Genomic DNA, 6,882 nt, shown 5'->3' with positions numbered 1-6,882 from the left:
AGGTCACTGCTGCTGACTTGAAGGAAGCTTTGTAACTCCACAGGGTGTGTGGGACATGGACACAGACCTGGGAAGCAGCAGGACTGCACAGTCACAATGAGTGCAGCTCTTCTGAACTATGCTGACATATAATTTCAGATACTAAATATGTCAGTGGTCTAGAACCAAAAATTGCCATTTGCTGGCTCTCAGGCAGCCATAACTTTCAGGAGAAGATTCACACTGGAACTAGAATCACATGAGCAATTGTACTGGTTCAACATCATTTACATTTGTTACCATCCTCAAATTCAGCCATGCAGTGTAATAATAATTTTATGAATCATTTTGATAAAACTCACCTTTTACACAAAATGACAAATGTGAGTAGCTTAGAAAATGTGCAGATTGCCTGGATCTGCACGCAAGAGAAGAGGCCTGCTCAATTTCAAAACAACAATAATTTTTAAAAAATGGTTAGGAATATAAACATTGATAAACTTGCCTTACAAATATTATTTTAAAGATACCTGTGACAGATTGCTTGAAGTCAAAGCCTAATACAGCAGTTATCTTCAAGGGGACTTTTTCACATGTTTAAGAGGAAGCACGTGCTTCAGGGCTTTGCTGGGTTCCAGGCACAATGTCCTAATAACAATCACCTGCAGTCTCTGCCTTATTCCAGCAGGCATTTCCCTGTCCAAATCCCAGGCCACAAATCCCAGAGTGCTGTAACAGTGTTGCTCTGAGTGACCAAGAATGAGAGAAGGGCTGCAGGCTGTGCTCTGTTTTACATCTTTATGAGGCAGAACATAAGGCTTTCTCTTCTTTGCATACATATGCAGGGGATTATCCATATATCAACCAAAACAAAAGAACGAAAATTAAAACCAGACTTATTGGAATTAATACAAAATAAACAGTTTGCTTAATATCTCTGTCTAATTTATCTTATGACAAAAGTGGAGCAAATGCTTCTGTCTAAGCTTGGGGGTGATGGTGTAGAGTAGGAAAAAAAGGAAAATATTTAGCTTACCTCACCTGAAAGCAATCTCCTCTTTGATCTTGTTTTGCTTGAATTGCTAGCACCACTACTTCTCCTGGATCATCAATTCCTTCTCCATCTCTATTTGTTCTTTTCCATGGACCTGCATGGTACTTAGTTGCTGGCTGGGGCTAAACCATGACAGGTCTTCATTTCTGTAGCTGCATAGACACAAGCCCTGTAGATTTTACACTACTCAGGTCATATCACTGACTGCTGTGCTTGGGCTTTACTGCTAATAAATAGTTGCTCGGATTTACTTTTACACCCCAAACCCCTAACAGTTTGAGCTTTGAACCAGACCAAGAGCATTGCTATAAACACAATAGCATTTGTCTTTGCTGTATGAATTATATTCCATTAAAAGAACATCTGTAAGGCTGAAAAGTAAGATGCTGTTAATTAGCAGATGGTGCCAATTCAGTCCTCTTTGGAAACAACCCTGGGTTACTGCGTGCTCCGGTTTTCCATAGCAGTCCCACTGCCTGCATGGCAAGTTTTGGCTGACATGCAGATCCCAATTTTTAAGGATGCTGGAACTCAGATGAACAAGCTCCCAGAAAGCTGATGGATCAAAACTAAAGTAAATTTACACCTTTTTTTATTGTTTATAAACACCAAACTATGTATAATTACAGAAAACACTCTTTATCATGCAGCATGTTAGTCTCGCCTAGCACAATCACATTATCAGGTTCTTTGGTGAGAAACAGTGAGAACACTGATGGATAAATATTTTTTGTGTGGTTCTTGTCCCATTTTCTCTATGATTAAATGCACTCCTTTGAGCTAAGCTATGTCCTTCACTCCCAAACACTGAAAATTCTTGGTGCATTAAAATGTTTCCCAAGTTCATCCCATGTGCTTTTCAGAGCCCCATCTCTATCCTGCCTCATGAGGGATACATGAGCTGGGGCTGGACAGGCTCCAGGTGAAGGAAACATGGACCAAGAGGCAAAAGCAGAAGCTCCTGAATACTTCCTCAATCCATGGTCCAGGACACCAGCCTGGCCAAAGCAGAGTTGCCTGAGACTGCACAGGGTGAGCATTTCACTCCTCCAGCATCCCCATCAGCCAGCTGTGGTACAGCAGTGCAGAGCCATTTCCAACCACAGCTGGGGCAGGTGGCCAGGGAAGGGGCAGAGTGTCCTTCCAGATGGACAGGATCTCCAAACAAGGCAGCACTGACAAATGACAAAGGGCAGATCAGACCCTCAAGCAGTTAACAATATCCAGCTGACACAGACTATGCAAATCTATAAAGCCCACTGATCCAAAGAAGCAATGGATTTGTTTGTCCTTGAGCTAGACCAAAAAGCTTCCAATAATGTGTCAGCTCCCAAAGCAGCTGGATGCCCCTTGCACAGGGACATGGTTTAGCTCTGGCACTCAGTGCCTCACTGAACAGCATTTTAAACAGCATTTGAAGAACAGAGGCTTCAACTTTACATATAGCAATACACAAAAAACTTCATGGTAGTGACTAGGTGAGGTTTTGCAATCCATTTCATGCCCCTAAGTTATAATACTGCACAAGGGTGCAGCAGCTCGAGGTGCATTCTGCTCTCACAGCCCCACACAGCTGCTGTGCAAAATCTTCCAGTGGGCTCTGTCAGAGGTGGCCAGGCCAAGAGCTGTAAGAAGTTCAGAGATGCAAAGCCCTGGGGGAATTTGAGATAGGGCTGCTACCTACAGACAGCACAAAATGGGATGGTGCAATTTGAAGCAGCAGCTGGCACTGAAAAGTTAAACAAATCTCACTTCAGCCTCTGGGCAGCCCCAGATCAGCTGGTGACAAAAAAGGATTTGCTTGTGCTCATGTACATCATGAAGATAAAAAAAAGTTATTTGACCTCAAAGAAAAAAGCTGTCAGAAAAAAAATGCGCACAATTTGGTGATGAATATAAATGTAGAACGGAGAGGGAAAAGCCCTTCCCATGAAGCTGCAAGGTCTGTGTGCCTCTTAGGTTCCCCTTTGGGGTATCCTCAGCTCCTGCCAGCTGTTTTACCTTGCCATACCCAAATTATCCCAGTTTTTCAGACCATGTGCTCATCAGTCTTTGACAAGAAACAACTGACAAAACAGCCTGACTTGCACAAGCCCTTGCTCTGTTTCTAAACTGTCTCCTCCTCTTTCCTCCTGTCACTGTGCCCTGAATCCTGCCCTTTGCTGTAGCTCACTTTTCCTTTCTGTCTTTACAGTGACTGAAAGCACAATTAAAAATTTCTGTGTAGCACACCTTTTTTCCCCTCCAGGAGAGAGATGGAAGCTTACTGTACATACATCATGGCAAGACATGAAGGACAGAATAGCAAACACTGTTACTGTTCAAAAAAACTGATTTGAATACCAATTTCCATCCTGGCTGATTTTGCAAACCCCTGCCAGGGAGATGTTAGAGTCCTCTCTCAACATGCTCCGTGAAAAATAAGTAATTATATCAACATAGACACATATTGATGAAAGTAGGCTCACACTTGCCCTCAACAGTGATTATCCTTGAATGTATACTGGTTTAAAAACCTAACCTAAAGCCTTCAAAGATGTATTTTTGGGTCTCTGGATGTGGGAGAACAAAGGCTCAGGGTCACCAGGATGCTCCTGCCAGTGGCAGGACCTATCCAGGGAAGAAGCTGAGGATGCAGGTGGCATTCCACAGCTCCCATATACAGATTTTCATTTAACTATCTGCACCCTTTGTGTAGTGGAGCAAAGATCACCACATTACTCCCACCACATCCCAAATTGTTATTCCCAGTTTCACGGTAATGCATCATGCTGTATGAATAATGATGCAGTGCTCCCAACAAGACACTACAATCCTCAAATGCTAATTACGACTGAACAGAAAAATACAAGATTCTCCTACTTACAGCCATGCAACTGCCTTTAAGATTAATATGGTATTAGGAAACTTATGCCAAAGCTCTACAACCTTATAAAGGACTTATTTTTCGGGGGAGTAGCATATAATAGGCTTCATCAGAGCACACCTCGAAACTGATTGCCACCACAGACACCCACTTGGAAAAAATTAAAAAGAAGTATCAAAACAATAACACGCAAGATTTAAAGACAGATTTGCAGCCTTATTGTAGCATCATTTAACTTCCACTTACACACACTGATTTATTTCAGAGAAAGTCCATCCTATTTTATTCTCCAGATACTACTTGTCTGAATTTCCCTGAATCCTCTACTGACTGTCAGTGGGTAGCAAGTGTGGAAAAAAAAAAGTCACACAGCAGATAAACTTCACTGTGGTTGTTCAAAGCCAAGTGTAAGTCCAAGACTGGATTCTGGGTGAAAGGAAATCCTGATAAAACCAAAGACCAAATCCTTAATTCTGAGTTTGCTCACTGGACAAATGTAAGCATAAAATTAAAATAGCTTTGATACCAGTAATTTTTAACTTGGAGGGGAATAAGTTGAAATCAGTGATATTGTACCTGTTTAGGTTATCCATGATTTTGGCCCTATACTTGTTTTCACGTGTTTCCCTTTTGCTTGATGGATTTCAAGAGAAACAAAGACTTTATGTGGGATATAATTACATTTTGGTCTAGTATCTCCAAATATTTTTCCAGAGGAAACTTCTGGGTGGGAAAACTTGACACTTGGAAAAGCATGACAAAACTTACTGAAAGTTTATATTTACCAAAGGAACATTTGACATTTCATTGATGCATCACAAAGAGAAATAAGGGACACACCTGACAGGATTATCTCATAATGAAGTATTTTAAAACAAACAATGGCACTGCCCAGCAGTAAGAAAAAGCGAAGCAAAGACAGGAGAACTGAAAAGGAACAACTCTGATCTACAGAAAATGTGAATATTACAGCACAACGACAAAATCCTTAGTCTCACAGTACAGGAGAAAGCTTGGACAAAAGCATATCCAAGATGCTGGATATTTTTCAACAGGTCAAGGTATTTTCAGTGCAAATACAAAAGTGCTTTATTACAATTGCACACCCTATTATCTTAAGTATTTTCAAAAATCAGCCATGCATAAATTTTAGTGGGGTGATTTTAAATTTCTTTAGAGATGTTTTTCCTTTCACTCCATATTATTATAACATGCCTTTCTCACACAACTTTCATGAGACTTCTAAAGACACAGTGGCTTTCTATCCCCAAACTACCATACACAAAATGGGTTGGAACTTATCAGAGATTTGCACTATTTTTTAGTTTCCTATCTAAGCCAACCTCAACTTTCCTGGCAAATGATAATGAAAAAGACCATTAAGCAAAGCAATAAAGAGCAATATAAAAGCTCATTATAAGCCCAATTCATAAAATTACAAGCTGTAGTGTGCAGTAAAACTGAAGTAAAACTGAAACCAAGTTCAAGCATACCAAACGAGATTATAAATTAGCTGTTGTTTTTCTGTCTGAGAAAAGCCATTCTTTAATGAGCTTGGAAACACAGCTAAATATTTTCTTTCATAAATTCAAGAAAAAGCCATACCACTTTTGAGACTTCTGCTGGGCAGCTTTTTCTCGTCTCCCTTTTCCTCTTTTAAATTTTAAATATTGCATAGGAACCATTTGCTCTGTGAGGTTCCCATAGTTAGGACCAAACCCTTCTCAGAGGAATTTTGGCACCTTATTAATTAGCTGGTTATGAGAAGGAGCTGTACTCTTTCAGTGACTCCTATTTCACCATCAGTAAAGTGTGATACCATAATAAATTTCCATCAAGCAAACTATTTCTGGTAATTCCTCCTAATTAACACCAGACTGCTAATAATAAATTAGGCCCTATGTGTTTGTGATATAACCAAGATCTTGTCTGAGCACAAGATATTAACCAACGTCCCAAGAAAGTAAAACTTGAACCTAAATTAAGCCTTTGCTGGTAAAAGGATTTATATGCAATTTTGTGAGAAACCCTTTGAAGATCTCATATAGGCATTTTGACCAGCAAATATTTTGAGTGACAGAGAGATTTGTTCTGTGCTGAGCAGTGAAAGTGGATTTATTGTGAAAACACACCATTGCGTTTTAAGCCTATAAATCTTACACTGGATTACAGCATCTTAATGAATGAATGACAGATCTCTTTTTTTTGTTGGTCAGTGCATTTTAATGTTACATGACGTTGTGATTGATAGAAACCAAACCTTTGCCATTAAAATGTCAAATGCAGACTTCATGCCTTTAAAAATTTGGCTTCTGGAGCTTAATGTACTGTTTGCAAATAGACTTGCGTTTGTCTTGCTCACAGCCTAAACACTGAAGGGGAGGCAAGTATTCTGTAAAGTTGCCTCTAAATTTTATAGAGCTGTGTGCAGTGTTTTCCTTTGCCTGTGTAAATAAAGGTAAAAATACAACAGTGCATTTGCCTGTTTAAGGGATCCTCAGCTAAGGGATTCTTACCAGACTGGTATTATCATGAAGGAACTGGCCCTGTCAGAGCAGAGAGTGAAGTGTCCCACGGTGAAAACAGAGACTGCTGCATGCCAAGGCTGAGTATGGTATCAGACAAGGCTTGCCAGAGCAGGCAGTATTTCCTTGGACAGTCTCAACTAAGGAAAAACACTAAACCCTTCCAGAGAAACAGTGCAAGGTATTCTAGATGGGCAGCAGAATGGAGAAAGGACAGCAAATAAACAGTATTTGGCTGATGTAAGTTTTACATTGTTACATATTCTACAGCATTCAACACAGTATTTGTACCTTTCCATCCATCTTGAAAAAAGATGAAGAATCAGAGACTCACCAAGGCTGAAGGGACCTTGACTAGTCCAAGGGCTGTATCCAGTCAAGTTTTGAGTATATTCAAGTAGAAAGGCTCCACAATCTCTCTGGGCAACCCGTGCCAATGTTTACCATCTTCACAGTTG

This window comes from Geospiza fortis, unplaced genomic scaffold (assembly GCF_000277835.1).
Source record: "Geospiza fortis unplaced genomic scaffold, GeoFor_1.0 scaffold11, whole genome shotgun sequence".
Classification (NCBI taxonomy): domain Eukaryota; kingdom Metazoa; phylum Chordata; class Aves; order Passeriformes; family Thraupidae; genus Geospiza; species Geospiza fortis.
This window is presented reverse-complemented; position numbering follows the sequence as displayed.